The sequence below is a fragment of the Cheilinus undulatus genome, linkage group 5, assembly GCF_018320785.1.
Source record: "Cheilinus undulatus linkage group 5, ASM1832078v1, whole genome shotgun sequence".
Lineage (NCBI taxonomy): Eukaryota > Metazoa > Chordata > Actinopteri > Labriformes > Labridae > Cheilinus > Cheilinus undulatus.
This window is the reverse complement of record NC_054869.1, coordinates 51683593-51706596: the sequence shown is the minus strand read 5'-3', so window position 1 is coordinate 51706596 and position 23004 is coordinate 51683593.

Sequence of the window (23004 nt, the reverse complement as noted above, 5' to 3'; positions counted from 1 at the left end):
TGGTGTGACGTTTTTATCAAGAAACTCTTAATGTTGTGTGAATAACCAAACACATGAGTCAACAATGAGATGGGAGCCGTCCAGAGTCATCTGGTTTGCATGCATATGCCCTGCACACAGCCACCCAGAGCTCTTTGATCAACTGGATAACACGTTAAAATCCACTAAACTCATTTTTCCATTTTACGTGTGAAAGACAGTACATGCTCTAAAAGTTTAAAACAGCCTGTTAGTTTAACTTGACACATTAGCACGTCATTCAATTCTACAACAATCCCTCTGTGAGTAATCACCACTTATGTTTGTGTATACGACACGCCATGCAACACAAAGCTGCTGTCAGTGTGTTTACACACACAGTCATGTCAAACTACAGTTACAGCTCCGTTATATTTAACTGGACTACTGTCCTTGTACGGTTTTGAACTAATAAATTTACTTTTCTCAGATTGTGAGCCTTCAAACTTATCTTTTTAACTTTTTTAAATGTTAAAATCGTTTATCATCAGTGCTAAGATTTTTTTTCATATTTTACCGGTGAAGCAAGGTTGACAGTATCTGGTTAAAAAGGGAACCTGTTAAGCCCTCAGGTTTGTCCTGAATCCAGAATCCGGCCCCTGCTGTGATTGAGTTTGACACCCCTGATGTAGAGAATCTGGAGAAATCTCTGCAAGTAAGGGCAGGGGTTGGAAACCAGTATTGAATGATATTTGATCCCTCAGATGGTGTTTCATCAATAACCATCATCATGCTGTGATGGATATTAAAACATGGGCTCGGGAACACTTCAGAAAACTACTGTAAGTTAAGACTCTACCATGCAAAGCCAAAAAAAACTTGCGTCAACAACATCCAGAAGGACCATCAGCTCCTCTGAGCCTGAGCTCCTCACAGGTGGACTGACCTAAAGTGGAAAACTGTGCTGTGGTCTGAGGAGTCTACATCTGAAATTGATGTTGGAGTGAATGGCCGTCAAGTCCTTCAGGCTGAAGAGGAAAAGGACCATCCAGATCGTCATCAATGTGGCGTTCAAAAGCCAGCATCTATGATGGTGTGGGTGTTTCAGTGCCCATGCAGGAGTAACTTGCACATCTGTGAAGGCACCATTAATACTCAGATGTACATACAGGTTTTGGAGCAACATGTGCTTCCATTCAGGCATCATTTTTTTACAGGGAGTGTGACAAGCCACATTCTGCACAAGTTACAACACCATGGCTTCACAGGAAAAGAGGATGGACACTATAGACTGGCCTACATGCAATCCAGACCTGTCTCCTATTGAAAATGTATGGCAAAATATGAAGTGCAAAATACATCAGTGGAAACTCCACATTGTAGAGCAGTGGTTCTCAAAGGGTGTGCCTTAAGGCAAGTCTAGGTGTGCCAAAAAGTTGTACCATACATTATTACTACAACTTTATGGCAAGTACTGTAACAAGGCCCGCCCACAGATCTGGCTGGACCCCTGAAAAACCCCAGAGAGTGGGCTCTCCCCAGTTGGGATTTATTGATGATATCAGTGTATGTGTGTTGGATCAGTAGCATTGGTGCTAGCATCCAGGCTAACAGTTACCTCATTAAGAGCTTAAATCATGGCAAGCTATTACTGGGTTGAAATTGGTCTTGAAATTAATAATTCATTTTTCTACCCCTTTTTTGCCACTTCTTTTGACAACTTATAATATTTTGCTGCATTTTAGAATTTTTTGCCACTTATTTTTACTACTTTGACCCATTTTTGGAACTTTTTGCCAGATTTAACCCATTTTTTGCCACCTTTTTCCCACTTTTCACTCACTTTTGCTATTGTTTTGCCATCTTTTCATCACATTTAACCCCTCTTTAACCACCTTTTAGCAATTTTAACCCTTTTTTGGCCACTTTTCTGCCACTGGTGATCTATTTTGCCACCTTTTTTACTCTTAGAACCAATTTTTGCCACCTTTTTGCCAATGTTTGCCCACTTTTGCCTTTGTTCAACCACTTTTTTATCATATCAGGTGGTACTATTTCTCACTGAATGATATTGTATCGTACAGTATCTTATTGTACCTTATGGTATCCTCTGGTATTGTACCATAGTGTAGTATGGCATCCCAGACCATATCATATCATATGGAACCACACCTTATCAAACCATATTGTATTGTACATTATCCTGTCTTATCATATATGGTCTATCCCAGCTGTCATTGGGCGAGAGGTGGGGTACACCCTGGACTGGTCACCACTCAATCGCAGGGCTGACATATAGACAGACAACCGCTCACACTCACACCTACAGCCAATTTACAGTCACCAAATAACCTAACAAGTATGTCTTTGGTGGTGGGAAGAAGCCAGAATATCCAGAGAGAACCCACGTGTGCAGAACATGCAAACTCCGCACAGAAAGGTCCTGACCTGGAAGTGAACCAGGGACCTTCTTGCTGCGAGGCAACAGTGCTAACCCCAGCGCCACAGGGCGGCCCATATCCTAACATATTAAACCCCATTGTGCTTGTGTGGTAGGGTGTAATGCTCCTCAAAGTTGGTCATTCACATTGTTTAAAAAATAATCATGTGTTCCCCAGTTTCATCCAGACAGTAGAGCAGACAGACACATTCAGAGGCTACAGTCCTCCATGCTCTGGTCGTCTGTGTTTACTGTTGAAAATCAGTGGAAGCTATCCTCATGTCTTCAGTCAATGTTTTCAGGTTTTTCCGTCCTGCCCATTCTAGAGAACGAGATATCTCAGAAAGGCTTTTAGGGGTTTTCTTCAAACTCTGCATGAATGTCCACTCAGGCTCAAGGATTTACTGAATATATTACAAGGTCAAAAACCAGCCCAGACCTTCTTGACCCTCCTCTTTCACCATTGGGTCACATGACAGGCAGTAGTTGTCTTTAAGATGAAAAATTGGGCAGATTTCTCCTTCATTTTTTCCAGTTAAACTCAGTTTTGCTTCTGTCTTTATTCTTAGGCTGACTGATGCTGATTTATTTTATTTAGTGCATGTATTTATGAGTGGAAGAACAGACCAGTTAGACGATCTGCTGTCAGTCTGCCCAGAGGATTCAGAGCCAAAATAAGGACACGTGCAACCAAGATGTCCCTGTTCTCTTTTAATTATGGCTACACCAACAGGATTATTCCCTTAGAAATGTCACACAGCCTGTGCTGCTTCAGATTACTGGTCTTTAACAACAGAAATGTATGAGCCATGTTTACACAGTCTTAATTCACTGTGCTCCCTTTTATCACACTTCCTGTCTTTTCTGCTCTGCATTGTCAAAATTAGAAGAAAATCGTAAGATGTTTTACTAATGTATGATAAGAGCCATCCTGCAGGATGAGGGGTTCCTAACAGAGATGACTTTAAAGCTTCCAGACAAATGCCATTTATCAGTCTTGAACAGATAAATTATACTTATTATGAGACACTTTACAGGCTTCTAACTTTTAAAACTGTCACAGTATAAAGACGCCAAGTTTCGCATTTCAAACTGAATATGCTCAGTTAAAAATGACAAAGACAGAAAAACTCTTTTAGAATCACACTTCAAAATAAAGCTGAAAAAATGGATATTCTCTTGTTTGTTTGAGCTCAGTCAATATTAATGCATCATTCATCAATCAAATTATGCACGAGTTTGTCCTTTAAGGAGCACCATAGTTAGGTTAATTTAAGCATCGTCCTGTCCCATAGTGGTGGAGATTTTAGAAACTTCTGCTGCTTTGAATGTCTTGTTTCATTAAAAGAAATAATCAAACATTTCTGTAGCATTATTTCCATGTGTTTTTTACTTAAGTCCATCTGGTGTTCCTTGTTTTCTTCCAAAATAAAAGCAGTTTTATCCAAACAGCAAATAGAGTGCCCTTGACTTAACATAGAGCAAATTACACAATAAAAGAACAACAAACACCATCATAATTTTAAAAATCTCAGATTAATTGCAGAGATGGAAAAAGTACAAGACTTTAAGACTACAGTGACTTTGATTAAAATTAACGTAAGTAAAAGTAAAAGTACTTGTCTATAAATATACTAGAGTAAAAAGTAATTATTTTCAAGTTTTCATAAAGTATTGAGTAGTTTTAATACCTAATAGGGGTTGTGCAGTAAAATTTTATCGGTGCAAAAGCAGCAGGAGGATTTGACACTCAACTGGGTTTGTTTTAGTTTAAGTCACTCCATGAATCTAAAATGCAGCAGCTGCTTTTAAATGTAAACTTTGCTCCCCCTTTAATGCTCTAAAGTCTGAGCTGTCATCAAACACAACATAATTATAGAGTATGCCAATCATGTTTAGCTCAATAATCAGCGTTATCTGACCAATGTTAATGCAAATTTCAACATTGGATTGCTATTTTTAACTATTTGTAATAAGGTTTAAGAGTTTTTATCACTCTGTCAAAGACTGAGGAGGATTTCTGTACAGCAGCGACAGCAGCTAACGTGACGAGTCTGAGCAGCTGATGAAGATCTTCAGCGATTCGAAGATCGGCTGGCTGCATTTTAGTTTAATTTCTTGTAAAGATTACTGCAAGAATACAGAGAAGAGCCACAGGTTTAAGCTACCTATCAGCTCCTCTCTCTGTCACCCAGGCTCGCCCGCCCCTCCTGCTCTCTCTCCTCTGGTTGTTTTCACAGACAGCAGGTTAGACACACGAGAACACCCATGCAGGTGAACGCACACACCGGGCGCTGCGTGAACACTGATCAGTTATTAGGAGGTTTTCTCACACAAAAACCACAAATATTACAGAATAAAACTGTCTTTATGAAAAAAGGTTCGAGTCTTCCTCTTCATCCTCGAGTCCTGATGCAGTTAAAGTTCGAGTCCGGGTGTGCAGGTGGTCTAGTGGTCTAAGGTGCTACCCCTGTACGCAGGCCACCCGGGTTCAAATCCGGCCTGTGGCCCTTGCTGCATGTCTCTTCCCATTTCTGATTCTATCCGCTGTCCTCCTCTATCAATTAAAGGCATGAAAAGCCCTAAAATGAATCTTTAAAAAAAGCTCAAGTCCAAGTCTGAGTCTTCAGCGCTCAAGTCCAAGTCGAATCACGAGTCCTCAAAATCAGGACTCTAGTCTGACTCAAGTCCAAGTCGTTGACTTGAGTACTACAACACTGATGCAGTTACAAGGAACCGAACACATGAAGACTTAAAAAAAGAGCAGTTATGGCACCTAAACATGCATTTAAATTAGAGCTGTCAAGATTAATCACATTAATCTCGATCAACTACGATCTACAGGGGCTGCATGGCAGCGCAGGGGTTAGTGCCTTTGCCTCACAGCAAGAAGGTTCCTGTCTTCCCAGTCAGGGTCTGTGCGGAGTTTGCATGTTCTCCCCGAGCATGCGTGGGTTCTTTCCGGTTTCTCCAGCTCCCTCCCACCACCAAAAACATGCTCGTTAGGTTAACTGGTGACTCTAAAGGTGTGAACCTGAGCGTGCTTTGTTGTCTGTCTCTATATGTTAGCTCTGCGATTGACTGGCGACCAGTCCAGGGTGTACCCCGCTTCTCGCCCGATGGTAGCTGGGATAGGCTCCAGCAAAATTTTAAGCATTTTTAGTCATAACACCATTTAGGCCCTACCACCAGGCCTAGTACGCAGCTATTAATCACAATCAGTGAATTAATCTGTGACTGTAGTTTATGCATGATTTCTGGATGTTTTTAAAGGAGGTTTTCGTATTTGTTGGGGTTCAGTGATCTGAAGAGAGTGTCATTAAGAATGAGAGCGCAGCAGTGATTTCTAACATAGCTGTTAACACACATGTTTGTGATTTGTTTCAGTGGAAATGAAGTGAAGGCTGTATTTGTTTGTTTTGTCATATTCTGTGGAAGCCTTTCTTCTCATGGTGCTGAAACAGTCTTGATTACTGAAGTGTGTGCTTCAACAGACACAACACTCTCACACACATCCACTGAGCTTTTCCAGTGAACTTCAGACTGAATTAGATTACATTAATAGGATTCTAACATCAGCCCAGGACGTGCTCAACCTTTTTTAGTGGTGTGATGTTTTTATCAAGAAACTCTTAATGTTGTGTGAATAACCAAACACATGAGTCAACAATGAGATGGGAGCCGTCCAGAGTCATCTGGTTTGCATGCATATGCCCTGCACACAGCCACGCAGAGCTCTTTGATCAACTGGATAACACGTTAAAATCCACTAAACTCATTTTTCCATTTTACGTGTGAAAGACAGTACATGCTCTAAAAGTTTAAAACAGCCTGTTAGTTTAACTTGACACATTAGCATGTCATTCAATTCTACAACAATCCCTCCGTGAGTATTCACCACTTGTGTTTGCGTATACGACACGCCATGCAACACAAAGCTGCTGTCAGTGTGTTTACACACACAGTCATGCCAAACTACAGTTAGAGCTCCGTTATATTTAACTGGACTACTGTCCTTTTCTTAATCACTTTTAACCCATTTTTACCACCCTTGTACAACATTTAACCCTTTTAGACAACACATTTTTGCCACTATATTGACACTTTCAACAAGTTTTTGCCAATTTCAACCCATTGTTTGGCCACTTTTTTTTTTTTTTTTTACCAATTTTCGCCCATTTTTGACTTTGTTTTGCCACTTTTTGCCCAGTTTTCATCAATTTTAACACATTTTTGCCCCCTTTTATCCACTTTTGCCATGTCCATGATCCTCAGTTGGTTGGGCCCCAGAAAGCTCTCCCCTTTATCTGTCCTTACAGGCCACCTTGTCTGTAACATTATTTAAAAAGTCTAATTTATATCACTTTAAAGATGGTACCTTGAGATTTTGGCTTAACCTTCGGTGTGCCTTGGGCAAAAAAAAAAAAATTAAAAATCACTGCTGTAGAGCAACTTAAGATGTACATCAAGCAAGACTTGGAGAGATTTCCTCTTTCTATACTTCAACAATCAGTGTCTCCAGTCCCTAGATGCCTACAGAGAGATGTTAGAAGAAGAGGTAATGTTAAATAGTGGAAAACCTGCTACTGTCCCAACTTTTTTGGAGTGTGTTGTAAGCATCAAATTCAGAATGAGCATATATTTCCAACAAGACAATACAGCTGATCAGTTTAAAAATTGAATATCCAGTATTTTTTGATGCATTTGACTGAATATATGTTAGAAAAAGATTTACAGATGACTGCATTCTGTTTTTATTCACATTTTACACGACGTCCCTACTTTTCTGGAATTGGAGTTTGTACAGCAGAAAAAAAGAACAGCAGTCCAGATTTATCTGCCTTGTTATGTCCCATAACAGATCTATTAATACAGAGGAAGGGTCCAGCATGCAGCAGTTTTTAACCTCCAGTGTTTATGACATTAAAAACAAACTTAAAAATCCAGTTTACATCCAGCACTCCCTGCTCTGTTAGCTCTGGGATATTCATCACTGACCAGCAGGAATAAGCAGCATAATTAGGATAGATGTTGGTGTTGTACAGTATGGGGCCTCCTTTAGCTCTGACATCTCCAAATGTTGATGTATGATCCTGTTAGAGGCTGTATTAATTTTATGTCCATGTGTTTAGAAAAACAGCTGTGAAAAAGATGAATACCTCCCTAGAGGACGCTTGTCTTCTTTTCTTTGTGATGCTTCATTCTGTCCAGCAGCACTTTGTTTTCTTTGAGTCTTACACAACATGTTTTTTGTCGACTGCTGCAGAATCGAATCAAAGCAGTGAAGTTGCAGAACATAAAACCAGGAGTTTGAAGACACTAAAGAGCTCCATCAGGCTGATGAGTCTGTGATAGCTCTACATGTGACAGAGGCGGAGGGCTGGATGTGTGGTAGCTGTGTTTCTGCAGCATCACGGCCTGATTTACATTTCTGTGTGCATGTTAACAAGTCAGGGCTGTCAGGCTGCCTGCATGAGCTCTGTGTCTCACACACCATGGATCAGGGGTGTCAAACTCAATCACAGCAGGGGCCAGATTCTGGATTCAGGTCTAACCTGAGGGCCTAACAGGGTCACCTTTTTAACCTTCAACTGTCGACCTTGTTTCACCTGTAATAAAACATGAAAAAAAAAAACTTAGCACTGATGTAAAATGATTCTGAGATTTTAAAAAGTTATAAAGATAAGTGTAAAGGCTCACAATCTGAGAAATGCAAATTTATTAGTTCAAAAAGGTCAAAACATGAAATTTAAATAGAAAAAATATGTTTTTTAGAGTCAAATATATTAGAAAGAAAGTCAACATCATGAGTTTAAAAGGTCAAAATATGAAATAAAATTTGTAATCATGAAATTAAAAATCAAAATATGATTGCAAATTTTAAATTGTGAGTCTAAAAGGTCAAACTATGGGATTATGAAGTCAAAGTCTGGAGCTGAAAATATGAGGTAAAAGCGAAAAAAAACGCAAAACACGGCAACTATAGACATGTCAGTAGTGGACTTTTGTCGTTTTTGAAAAGAAAACAACTCACTGCTGTTCTTTGTTCTTCTTTTAATGAGGAAATGTTGTCAAGTTCTGCTAAAACTGGCGCTTTAGCAGCATCTACGCTAATCTCTTCCTCCATAACTGCACCAGCCTCTTGCTGCTGCTTGTTTACGTCACGATTCTGTTGCGCCTGAAAGTACTGCCCCTTGTCGCTGATTGGTCCTGTCACTTTCTAACCGGGCCCAAACGGTTCCAATGGGAGCTTTGCAAGATGGATTCGCCAGTGAAAAACAAGGAAACAGGCGTATCCATCTGCTTTGCAAGGTTATCAAAATCCTAAGTTTGAGTCCTAATTGTGTGATGCTAAGTTGAAAATGTGAAATTAAAACACAAATTAATTTCTTTCCTCACATTCCTGACTTCTTATCTAAATATTTTTACTCCTTGCTTTTTCAGATTTTATGACTTAACAAGGATATCTTAAATCATCAAGGATAAGTTTACATTTTTATACTTGAGGAAATCTGCAGACCTGAGACTGATGGGCCAGTTATAACAGAAATATGAGATCATCCTGGGGGCCGGATTAAACTGGTCCACGGGCCTTGAGTTTGACACCTGTGGTCTAGTCTTTTTGCAGATTGGTGAACCTCTACCCATCTTTACTTCTGAGAGACTATGTCTCTCGTAAATGCTCCTTTTATACCTAGTCATGTTTTTGACCTGTAGCCAGTTAACCAGGGCTGTGACAGGAGATGCAGCCAACATGCAGCACACGCCTGCACCTGGTACTGAAGCTGCGATGGTGCAAGCCAAAGCACACACAGGCTGCAGCCACACAGCAAACAATCAGTCTGAAACAGGCAGGAATGAAGCTGGAAAGGTGGGTGGGTACAACTTGTGTATAATTGTGAAATAAATGGCTGAATAATTCATAACTCCTTATTTTAAAGATAAAGTAGGTGCAATCACCCAAGACTTGAAACTTAATTTTAGCCAGAGTTTCTTATTTTACTGCAGCCCTTTTTCTTATTTCCCCCCGCTCTTCAAACATCGAGTCCACCCCTGCATTTATGGCATAAAAATATCTGATTATCATAGTGCACAGAGAAGCTAACTCTCTGTATTAGAGGGAATCGTTTTATTGAACACTGCCGTGTTTCTCCACCAACACGCCAAAGTACAACAGAGCTATCTGCATGTTGTCCTCACTGAATCAAAGATGAAGGGAAGATTAAAATCCAGCTATAAGAACATGCCTAAATGTGCTAGTATGTGTGTATTTAGACCACAGCGGTGGTTCAGTGGGATATGACTTGTTTGTTTTGGATTCCAGCTCACTTACAGACACAAACACACATTCCTCCAAAGCTCTCCTTTGGCCCGTCGTCAGAGACGTCGACCCCGACTCTCCCAGCAGATCTGACCTCACAATAAGACATAAATCAGGGATTCTGGACCGGACTGCTCTTTGTTAAAGGTTATTTTCTCAGAGCTGGAAGCGTCTTGTCCAAGAGAACGGTTTCCTCTTTGAAAAGCTCTACATGGAAACGTGGTTTTTATGTGAAATTCACCCCAGGTCAGAGCCCATCGGGGGTTTTTATAACACCCGTGATATACAGTTCACGCTGACAGAAAGTGTGGAAATCCCTGCCCGCTACACTCCTCCCAGGAGGGTCGTCTTTCTCCACTGATAAAAACTTCAATCTGTCCTCAGTGAGTGCAGGTAACACCGAGAGCGATCTCATTCCCACAGCCTCCATCAACATCCCTCCTCCCGCCTGCTCTGAAACACAGCCAACACTCACTCCGACTTTCATGTCAGACGTTGATTATGGAGCCAAACACTCTTAGTTTAACCTAATCTAATTACGCCTGTGCTACATTTCCTGTTCACAAACATGCTTTACTGAAGGCAGCATCTGAGCTGGGTAATGAGAACGCTATCAAGCAGCAGAGAGCGTGTTAATGAGATGATGTGCTGCTTTATGTTGAGCTTGTTGGTATCAGAGCAGTGATTAAAAGTCAGTCAATCCTAAAACAATATCATCATTGGACAGCGAGCAGCAGACAAACAGAGCAAGCTTGTGAAATCTGGGTAATTGCAGATTGATTTGTTTGAGGGCCAGGACAAGGAGCTCAGGTCATTCCCAGTTTGCTTGTTGAAGTGTTCTTGATCAAAGTTTAAATTCCTTCACTGTGTGAATGGAAAGTGTAGAGAGGACAGTATAATTTAATTCTAGGTGGATAGAGGGGCTGAACAGCAGCAAGAAGGGTCCTGGTTCACTTCCCAGTCAGGGCCTTTCTGTGTGGAGTTTGCATGTTCTCCCCGTGCATGCATGGGTTCTCTCCAGGTTCTCCGGCTTCCTCCCACCACCAAAGACATGCTCACTAGATTAACTGGTGACTCTAAATTGCCCGTAGGTGTGAGTGTGAGCATACATTGTTGTCTCTATATCTTAACCCTGCAACTGACTGGCGACTAGCCCAAGGTGTACAAGCTCAGTAGCTTCTGCACTCTGGGGGCCAGTTTCAAAAAGTATTGTTCACAGTCATCCAAAATGTCATTTCCATGTGGATGAAATGTTGATACAACAAAAAACTTTTGCGTATACTCCTGAATTCGTCTCAGTGTGGATGGGGCCTAAATCAGCGAGCACTCGTTTCACATTTTCTGTCTTTGTGACAGCATGCTCTATTGTCAGCCAGTCATTTTGAGTTTATGCTAAAGGGCAACACTTGAATAAAAGTTGTCTTAATTTATGGCTTACTGGCTTTGAACAAAAGAAGCCAGTCCCTGGGCCTTTTTGACACTCTGGTAATAATAAACCTAATAATGTGTTACAAATGTGCATTAAGGTTTTGTGTAGAAGTTGTGAAATAATGTTGCCCAGTTTTATGGCTTTGTTGTTTGGCACACAGCGAAGAGCAACCAGTGCCAACAGCAGATCATGTGAATTCATCACAAACATGACTTCAGGCAGATTTTACCCTGCCGTGGTGTTCCTGCTTCATTTCCCAACACCTGCAGCAGCTGAGAGGGCGTGACACAGAAACCGCTCTCCCTGCTGAAGTCACACTAGAGGTGTAATGAAACACCTCGTCAGTGCTGCAGAGATCCAACAGGGATGGGTGGGAGTCCTGACCCAGCGAAACGTCATTAGCCCCCACCCATGGAGAACAACGTGTCCAACATGCTGAGGGTGAGAAAACCACAATGATATCATGGGTCGGAGCAGGAAACCCCCCAAAATGATGTTGAGAGGGAAATAGCATGAAGATCCTTTGGACAAGGGCTGCAGTGTGGTGAAACGTTTCCACATTCACACATCAGGTCACAGCGGGGCTTTTCACAGAGGGGACCTCTCTGAGAGGGGAAAACTGACATGATGGAGGGTTCCAGTGACCTAATCTGCTCCAGTGGATGCCTGGTTCAGGATTCTGCAATAACACAAATCTGAGAAAGGTCAAGAAAATGTGTCAGGTCCAATAAAACCTAATAATACCAACAAAGTTTTAGCACTGCAGATGACGCAGAAGATGTTAAAGAGGATGCTGTCTTACAGATCTGTTTTGGGAAGATTTTGTTGCCAAGAGTCTTTGTGTTCCTGGAAGCCTTGATGGCAATCCGAGCAGCCTTTAAGGATTCAGGCCCTCCATGAATAACCTCAGGGCCTCAGTGCATTTTTGCCCTACCACCCTCTGCAGTTATTTTCATATGCACAAGAAGAGATTAGCAAATTAGCTAAGTAGTAGTAGTAAGAGACATCCTAATCCAATACTTCAAAATCCTCATTTCAGATGAAATTACATTTTTCACTTCATTTGGAAATCAAGGTCCCAGATGTGGAGGAGGAGAGAAGAGGATCAGAATCCTCAGGTCAAAGGTCAGTGCAGCTGTCTACCAGGAAGTTTTAGAGCACTCTGCTGACCAGCTTTATGGAGATGATGATTTCATTTTCCAGCAGGACTTGGCACCTGCCCACACTGTCAAAAGTACCAACACCTGGTTTAAGGACTGTGGTATCCCTGTGCTTGATTGGCCAGCAAAGTGGCCTGTCGGGCATCAGGATCCACCACTTCCCCTTATAAGAAAACGTGACAGAAATGTTTTAAAATGTTCATGACTGAAAAGAGAGAGACAGGAAACCTCAGGTTACTTTCACATTAGGGGCCCGCTCCCGGATCCCAGAGTGCACTTGAGCCCAAAGTCCGGTTCGTGTTTGTAGTGTGAATGCAAACGAACCGCAGCCGGGCACCGGGCCTGGGCCCACTTGGGGAGGTGGTCTTTGGCACGATTGTGATGTGATGTGAATGCGACCGCGCTCAGATATGAGACAGAGCATCGTATCAGCTTTATGATGTCATCATAAAAACTAAACTTCTTTCCACAGTTTGTTCATAATTTTTCTCTATAAAGGGCAGAAATCATCAGAACCCAGCCAATAAACGGTCTGTTGTGACTTACCTTACGGATGAACACAAGTTGGAGTCAGTGAGAGGAGGTGCAAAGGCAATAAAAGTCTCCTCAAAAACTGCTGTATCTGCGCAGCGTGAGACAATTTAATTCCTCTGAGCTGTAGTAGATGTGCAGATGCAAAGAGCGACGTTGCTGGCATCTTAAAAGTGATTTTAAATCATCCACGGCTGCAGGATGGACTTTCTGCCAGGTCATAATAAAAATAATCTTCTCTCAGGTCATGACCCCAGTCGTTGCCATGGTAGCTTCTTCTTCTTTCTCCTCCTTTGCGGGACTGTAAACCAGCTACGTGCATACTGCCACCTGCTGTTTCAGACTGAGTAAATACGCAAGTATACTCCCTTTTCCCTGGACCGCATGCTATTTAAGTAAATTTGTGAGGAATTACATTGTTATTTGGGGAAAACTAGCTTTTTTATTCCAAGAAGTGAGATAGATAAGTGTAAATCTTGAGATTGGAGGCTGACATGTTCTTGTTATCACAGGAAAAGTGAGAAAAATTTTAAAAAGTATTAATCTGTATTCACTTAGGGCTACCATACATTATAGACTTTTCACCACTATTTTTTCCAGGCAATTGTTCATGACCCAGCGGACAGAGCTCCCACTTTTGGGTCCCGACCCACCACTTGAGAACCACTGCCATAGCGAGTCTACCAGACTAGACCCAAGAACCCAGAAGAGCTGAAGGCCAGTTACAGAGCAAGCTGGGCACCATAACACCTCAGCAGTGCCACAGACGGATCGCCTCCATGCCACGCTGCCTTGCTGCAGAAATTCATGCAAAAGGAGCCCCGACCAAGTACTGAGTGCTTTATTTTCTTACTTTTCAGTAGTCCAACAGTTCAGTGTTATAAGACTTTTTTATTGGTTTTAAGTAATATTCTAATTTTCTGAGATACTGGATCAGGGGTTTCATTAGCAGAAAGCCAAAACCATCAAAACTAAAATACATTGATACTTGTAAAATATGTGTGAAATGTTTGTGTGTAATGAATCTATAGCAGTGGTTCTCAACTGGTCCGGCCTCAGGACCCACCAGTCCGTCTTACAGCAGATCATGACCCAAGTTTTCAAAAAAAAAAAAAAGTAACAACACATGTTTACTAAAGTAAATATGTTGCAGTTTGGAGCATGATTGGACCAAAATACCTGATATAAAAAAGAAAAAGGACAAAACTGACACATTTTAAACCCTCTTTCCCCATCATTATGTGTCCATTTTGACCAGTTTTCCAGAGAACTTGTGAAATTACATCATTATCATGGGAAAAGTCGCCATTTATTGTAAAAGAGGAGATAAATTACCTGATTGAGCATTTAAATTTACCCAATTTCACAGTAAAACAGGGTAAAATAAAAGGTATTAATGCATGTCCAGTAAGGATGTCAGGACAATTGCCACCATTTCTTTCAGACACATAGTCACAACCCACTGAAAACTGCTACGTGACCCACTTTTGGGTCCTGGCCCACCAGTTGAGAACCACTGATCTATATGATACGTGAGCTTCACTTTATGAATTTATTTACTGAAATAAATCAACTTTTTGTTGACATTTGAATTTATTGAGATGCTCCTATGGAAATGGGGAATTTATTTTTTCATTCATTTTGTTTGTTGTGAGTTTACCAGTTTGTTTTTTTTGTCAGTGCCATTTTTGCATTTTTAGTTAACCTGCTCTGCACTAAACAAAAGCGATAAATAAGATTAAAAAACAAAGATAGTTTCAACTTTAGCAGTGTCAGTGAGGAGAGTATTTCTGTCTTGCTAGCGTGTGCAGAATTTTTATGTGTTTTATGATTGGTTGTAAATTTATCTTGTCATAAATCACAGGTGTCAGACTCAAGGCCTGGGGAATGATGATCTCATATTTCTGTTCTAATTGGCCCATCAGTCTGAGGTCTTCAGATTTCTTCAAGTATAAAAATGTGAACTTATCCTTGATGATTTAAGAAATCCTTGTTTAGTCATAAAATCTGAAAAATTATGGAGTAAAAATATTTAGATAAGAAGTCAGGAATGTGGGAAAAGAAATTAATTTGTGTTTTAATTTCACATTTTCAATTTAGCATTTCAGTAAGGACTTAAAGTTAGGATTATGACTTTTAATTTCATACTTTGAGCAATTCAACTCATAATTTTGACTTCTCATTTAATATTTTGAGCTTTTAGATTTATACAACTATTTTTTAAGTCATATTTTCACCTTTTTAACCAATTATTTATGTTTTATCTCATATTTTCAACTCCAATCTTTGACTTCATAATCCCATAGTTTGACCTTTTAGACTTACAATTTAAAATTTGGAATCATATTTTGACTTCTAATTTCATGATTACAAATTTTATTTCATATTTTGACCTTTAAACTCATGATGTTGACTTTCTTTCTATTTGCCATTAAAAAATTATTTTCCATTTCATTTTCATTTTTTGACCTTTTTGAACTTCTAAATTAACTTTTCTCAGATTGTGAGCCTTTAAACTTATCTTTTTAGCTTTTTAAATCTCAAAAGCATTTATCATCAGTGCTTAGTATTTCATAATTTCATATTTTATTACTGGTGAATTGAGGTTGACAGTTTAAGGTTAAAAAGGTGACCCTGTTAGGCCCTCGGGTTGGACCTGAATCCAGAATCCGGTCCCTGCTGTGATTGAGTTTGACACTCCCGTCATAAATCTTCAAAATAAACTCGCCTGTTTTACACCAAATTTCAGAAATTTCCAAAATCTTAACCAATCATATTTAAGAACACATTTAAGTTCTGACCAAATGTTTCTAGACTTTTAATTTTTCATATATTTGATCAGAAATATCACAGTTAAAAGTTCTGATGGATTACTAGACATGTCTGCACTCCTGCTAAAAACTTTTTAAAATAAGAGGAAAATTGGCACTCATCTTTTTTATTCTGTTTTAGTCATACTTCAATAAACGTGAAGGCTCTTTAAGATTCTTTAAAATGGAAATAAGTAACAGCACCTAACTACCGTTATGAGAGTTTGGAAGTGTTTGGGGTCTAAGTGGGGGAGAGACTGTGAGAGGGGGTTTCCAAAGGGCTGGGCTGAGATGGACAAAGTAAACTAGTCAACAGAGATATATTTAGATAAGGAAGACTGAGAGGAGGCCAGTGGGCTGAGGAATGGAACTTAAATGTAGATTCAGTTAATTACTATAGCAACCATTTTTATATTTCCCCACTGGGTAAATTAGAGTTTCCTCCTACGGTGTTGTATAAATCCTCATAGCAGGATGGATGATTTAAAAGCTGCTTTGTGAAGTCCCCTCATCCTTCTCTGTCTCACTGAGGACATTTATGTCAGCTGTTCCTGACACATCACCCAGCTGCCTGAATGAGTTACCAGCAGGTAGAAAACACTGCAGAGCTTCACTGGTGTGGCAGCAGTGGTAGTGAGAGGTCATGTGAAACATCGTCCCTGGAGGTCTGTGGAAAGCACACGCACATGCTTTCTATTAGAATCTTGTCGACAAGGCTGATTTCTAATGTGCTGAACATAAACATCCTTATTGAATAACTTCCAAAGCTGCATGCACTAAAAAAAGATTACAGTGTTAACACGGCCAAGAGGCCGCAGTGTTTGTGACACACCACAAACCAGAGTGTAGATACTGATCATTTCACCGCTATTAGAGCCTTAAAGAGAGCGTAGCTGCAGGAGAAGCAATGCCATCATGTAGAAATACAGTCAAACATTTAGTAAACACACCGGCACAAATCAGACAAACAAATGAAACCACAACAACTCAAAAACCCAGTTTTGTTGGGCAATTAAAATGTGAAAATTATGGACCTAATATGAAAGAGGGTGTACTCACACTGATGCCATCGATCGATTTGTTGTCTTCTATGACTTATTGCCAAAACATTTATATAGATTAAAAAAAACTCTGATTACTGTTGTGCCATTTCATATTTTTGTTGGACTTTTATATCACATTTAATTATTTAACATCATGATTTCTAATACTGTAGTGTACTTTCTTCTTTCTTTATAGATAAATTGGTCTGTTATTTTGAAGAAGAAAAAGGAAGTCAGAGTTGTGCCTGCAGTTTTACTAAAGGGCAAACTCATCAACAAACAGGACTGTAATGTCATCAGCAAAGATGTACCCCAGGGATCCGTTTTGGGTCCTTTTCAGTTAAATTACACAGCCATGATACTTCAGAGAAATTTACATTCTGGTAAGTTTATCTTTATGCAGACAGTACAGTATTAAATTCCTCAGTGCTCTCACACAGCCAAGCTTAGTCTCAGTTAGAGTCTGCGTTTTATGCATTTCAACAAACTCTAATCAACATCAATCAAACAATCCATCGCCGCAACAGAACTATGTGAACCTTTTGCCGCCATTGTTTTGAATAAATGTCAAGAGGATTGGATGCATCCGTCAGGCCCATGTTATGTCACAGCTTGCGCTCCTTCATTTGCATCCGTGCCTAGGCCCACCTCATCCTTCTGTGCTGCGCCCAGAAACAGAACAAATCCATTCACACAGGCCAAACACACCAGATTTTAGGGTCAAACAGGCCCAGGCACGGTTTGGACGGCCTAGTGTGAGTGTGCCCTGACTCAGTGGTCCTAATGCATTCAATTCATACATGAAGGTGCATTAGGGTGCATTAGGGTCAACCTAAAGATGAAAAAGAAGAGAGAATCTCTTCATTTATGATCAAAAAGTCAGATTTTTTTTGGATGTTACATCACATTCCAACACTAGTCCTTCTTCATTTGCATCTGTGCCTAGGCCCACCTTGTCTTTCCGCTCTGGGGCCATGAAGCGTGCCAAGCCCAAGCATGGAACAAATACAATCACACAGGCCAAACGTGCTAGACTTTAGGCTCAAATGGTTCCAGGCACGGTTCGAATAGCCAAGTGTGAGTGCCCCCTAACTCAGTGGCCCTAATGCACGTTAATGCAGCTTAGGGCCATCCTAAAGATGAAAAAGCAGAGAGAATCTGTTCATTTATGATCAAAAAGGTTAGATCCCAAGTTTTGAAATTATAGATCCTATGTTAACAAGAAAGCAAGTTTAAAAAGTTCTAAATTTATGAAAAAAAACTTGAAATTTCCAAATTTAAAAGCGTTAAATTCCGACATTAGAAACTCAAATATTTGAGTAATCAAAATTTAAATTTAATACCGTTTTATGTCAAAGAATGTACAAGGAACAGAACTGAAAACAATGGTTAGATTTTCGTTATTTCAACTTTAAAATCTTAACAATTCTAAATTTTGGTTCACATACATTTACAACTTTAAAAGTAAAAATGGTCTATTTTTTTTTCTTGTAAATAAACAACTATTTGAACCTAAAAATAAGTTTGATTTTTTTTTTTTTATAAACAGCTCCTCTTTATTGTTTTTTCTGGAGTGGCCCTGGTAGACTGTTGTAATAACAGATATGTACCTCCGCCAAGGAGGTTATGTGATCGGCAGGGTTTGTTAGTTAGTTTGTTAGTTAGCAACATAACTCAAAACGTTCTAAACTGATTTTGATGAAATTTTCAGGAAATGTCAGAAATGGCATAAGGAAGAACTGATTAGATTTTGGGACTGATCCGGATTACTGTCTGGATCCAGGAATTTTTTTAAGGATTCTGTACTATTGGGAGATAGGGCTAATGGCGGAGGTCTGTGCTCTCCAAGTGCTTTTCAAGAACGAGTGTATGTAGGTCTATCATGTTGGGATTTTCCATCCATCCATCCATTTTTTATACCACTTATCCCGTTGGGGCTCACAGGGGGCTGTAGCCTATCGCAGCTGTCATTGGGCGAGAGGCAGGTACACCCTGGACTGGTCACCAGTCGATCACAGGGCTGACATATAGAGACAGACAACCAGGCACGCTCACATTCCCACCCACAGCCAATTTAGAGTCACCAAGTCACCTAATGAGCATGTTTTTGGTGGTGGGTGGAAGCCAGAGTACCCGGAGAGAACCCACGCATGCACGGGGAGAACATGCAAACTCCACTCAGAAAGGACCGTACTGGGAACGAACCAGCGACCTTCTTGCTGTGAGGCAACAGCAGTAACCCCTGCACCGCCGTGCAGCCCCATGTTGGTATTTTGTCAATGATACAGATTTCATTCATGTTTCAATTTTCCAAGTTGGGGGTCTTGGCTTTTCTTAGATAGAGTAAGGGGGGGCCCTAAGGATTAACGTTTGGGAACTGCTACTCTAACTGAACTAACCCTGAACTGCATTAAGACCAAATCTGTGATTTTCTCAGGGCGGAGCATTGACCATTTTAATGCCATTTTAAGTACTCGAAAAAATCTCTCCGTCCTTTTTCTTCTGTTTATCCAGGGTTGGGTCGTGGTGGCAGCAGGCTAAGCAAGTCAACCCAGACATCTCTTTTCTCAGTTTCTCCTGAGGGAAGTCTCCTAGTTGGACGTGTCTGGAAGACCTCCACAGGGAGGTGACCAGGAGGCATCGCAATCAGATGCCTGACCCACCTCAAGTGGCTCCTTCCGACATGAAATAATGTAAAACTTTGATGTGATCATCAGATTAAGTATTTGGGTCTCTGGCTGGATCAGGACCTGTCTTTTAGGTCAGGGGTTCTTAAACTTTTCAGCCCATGAACCCCAAAATAATGGTGGCAGAGACCGGGGATACCTAAGGGTGGTTAAAGCAAAGGTGAACACAGCTGCTAAGTTTCTCAGCTCTCAGAGACCTGAGTGATTTTTTTGAACCAGGGCATGGGTGTTTATGAATTATTTTATCCATGTTTTTCTAAGTCTGTCTTTTATTTTACTGCTGCAGGGCGCCCCTGGAAAAGAGACTTTTTTCTCAGTGAGTTCTCCTTGCTCAGATAAATGTTTTTTTTTTAATTACACTTAATATTTATATGAAAAATGAACCATGAGAAGTGTTTTGTTTTTATTTGCTGTGCTTGTGTGGAGCTTGGTAAAAGCACACTGTCCCAGACTTTAGACCAGGTCTTAAAGTAGGTGGTCTAAGATGAGTCTCTGCATCCTCAGACCGAAGCACAAGCTTATTTGCTACTTAAACAAAAATGTCAGATGGAAGACGGAAAAAGTACTCTGCCAGAAGATGCTGTGTGCCAAGTATACAAAAGGAACCAAAAACTCTTCATTGTCTCAGTTTGAAGATATTTTTATTTCTCCTTTACTGTTCAAACATGGAGCTCTATGGGAACCAACGCACCTTTGCAGACAGTCTCAATCAGCCATAAAAGGAGGAGCAGTTTTTGCCTTGAACGTTGCCTCTTGGTGAAAATGGAAATAAGCTCCCACAGGGCATGCATGTGTCTAATATGAGACTCCTGAATCTACAGTCTGTGGATTTACAGAGGTCCAAATATGACCCGAGCTCCACAATGACGGTGGCCGTCCTGTCAGCTCAGCTTCTGTGTTCTCCACCAGATCTCACCTGGACACCATCAGACAGACAGCTCTGTGCTGCTGCTCTGCATGGTGCATAAATGAAAACAGACAACAGCCTCTGAACGCCACAAAAACTCGTCTGCTGGACTTGCTCCCACAGCGAAGGTGAAAGTGAAGACAGACACTCTGCAGACCAGTTGAATTCCTTCTGCACCTGTCCTCCTTTTAAGTTAAATCAGAATGACGTGGTGATAAAAGCATCACTGAGGAGCCCCAAATCCACTGAGTAATGTTAATCTGACTCCTCACGCATGACCTTTTATTTAAGACTCTCACCTTTTGAATTATTACCCTGGGCCGATAACAGCCTGGCTCCATGAAACAGCCTCCTGTCACTGTGCTCAGTACAATAGAGTACACGTGGATCAGTGAATAAATAAACACTAAAGCTGCAGAGGCTTTGCAGCTCCTTCACACATGTGCTGACAACAGCTGGAGCCACTGTGGAGCCCGCTGCTCCGCTGGAGATTGGGTTTTTATGAATGGAGAAGTGGATTAAAGGGGACATACTATGCAAAAATCACTTTTTCAGGTTTTTCTAACAAAAATATGTGCCCCTGGCCTGTCCACAATGCCCTCAAATACCAGAAAAATCCACTCCTTCTCTCACCACTTTTCAGAAAATGTGTGCTGAAACAAGCCGTTCTCAGATTTTCCCTTCATGATGTCATGTGGGGAGTTAGCCCCACCCTCTGGTTCAGTTGGCCTTCCCCGCTTGGAAGAGGGTTCAGTCCATAGATATATATAAAGAAGAGTAGATATGACACGCCCCTTTGAGCTGCGTGCCTACGGCGAGGCTAAGGTAGTGGGGGCAAAAGTGTCGGGGCATTCAATGGCTGTAGATGGCACGAAAACTAAAACAACAAGGATGCCTGCACATTGTGCTGCATACGGTTGCACACTACACTGTACAGTTGAAACAAGGAAACTGGAAATAACCTTTCATAGGTAAAAATGGTTTTTGGCTCTTTTTTCATTATTAAATCTTGTTGAGAGCTTCAGTAACTGCCTGGCTACTAGCACAACACTAACGTGAGCTAGCAGCTTGACAGCCAAATACCAGACGATTAATAGTAGCTGTAGTATGGTTGTACATCAGCAGTAGTAGTATAAATAGCCTTTAGAGTCGTAGAAGTATTATCAGCATTTGTAATAGTATTACCGGTTGTAGTAGCAGTGCAAGTATCAGCAGTAGTAGTTGGTGTACTACCACTACTATTAGTAGTAGTTATATAAGTTATATACGTTACAGTTATATATATAGTTATATACGTTATTTAAGTCCAAGGTTACTATATACTCAGTGGCATGCACAACAATTTCAATGTACCTTTTTCTAACTTGTACAAATGGCAATAAACTCTATTCTATTCTATCTCCACAGTGTGTTTGTATCTATAAACATATAGAGAGTGAGAGAGAGATAAGGAGGGGGAGAGAGACAAATAAGTTAATATAAAGGATTTTTTTGATTACCTTTACAATTAAATCTTTCAATCTAAAAACATATTTTCTGTATATGTATATTTCTATTTTTATACATACAACTATATATACATTTGTAAATATATAATGGCTGAACATAAAAGATTCCCAGACCTCTGAACTTAAAGAGTAAAATAACTAAAATTGAAGGCTACATTGGTAGAAGCCCTTTCCATTTTTTTTTTAATCAAATGTTCTGTATTAATAGCACATGTTTTGACGTTGACAATAAAGCAAACCGCATGAAAATCGGTTGAGAAATGAGCAAGTTATGATTTATTTTCAACGTTGCCCCTGCCAAGATGGCCGCCGCGTAGGCACGTTGCTTAGCGGGCTGCCACAGCGCGCTGGCGTATCTAGTGTTCTATAGATATCTATGGTTCTATATATTTCCTGAGAGGGGCGTGGCATATACTTCATAGGCATGTTTTACGGACCTCTGAGACCAATATAAACTTTTCTTTAACCCTCAGGCATCACTAGGGACATTTTTGTCCATTTGGGCAAATGTTTCCTCTTTCTCTGCTCACCATTTTGGCTGTGTAGTGCATATGGTCTAATTTTTTGCCACAAAGTTTCTTTCCAGGCAAATTTTTTGAATTCAAACTTCAGTTGCTCTAATAGGCCAGGGGAACACTGTGAAACAAATTTACTACCTTTAAAGCCATTTAGGACAAAAACGTCCACTTCCAAAAACCTGCTATAAAAACTGAAGAGATTGATATTTTTTCTGCTTTTTTTTGCATAAATCTCTTAAACAACTTCAGCTGTGCTCAAAACTACCAAACATTCAATAATTTTGAGGATTTTAACCCTTTAAATTCCTGTTTGATTATTTAAAGTCAGTAGTGTTTTTATGGAAAAAAAAAAAATCAGTGAAAAAATGTGATCTCTTCCTTAAACCAAATGTTGGATAGCTGGGGCATTATTTCTAAATCCAGCTTGGAAATGTCAATGATTAGTCAAAATATTGACTTTGATGCATAATTAGTTTTTGAGTAGCATCTGATTTAAAATTTACTACCCTTTTAAGTCATTAAGGACAAAAACATCCACTTCAAAAAACGGCAATAAAAATAGTATACATTAATATTTTCTCTGATTTTTTTGGTCAAATCTTTTGATCAACTTCAGTTCTAATCATAATAATTGATTATTAAATAATTTTCAGGATTTTAACCCTTAAAATGTCAGTTTGATTACAGGATGG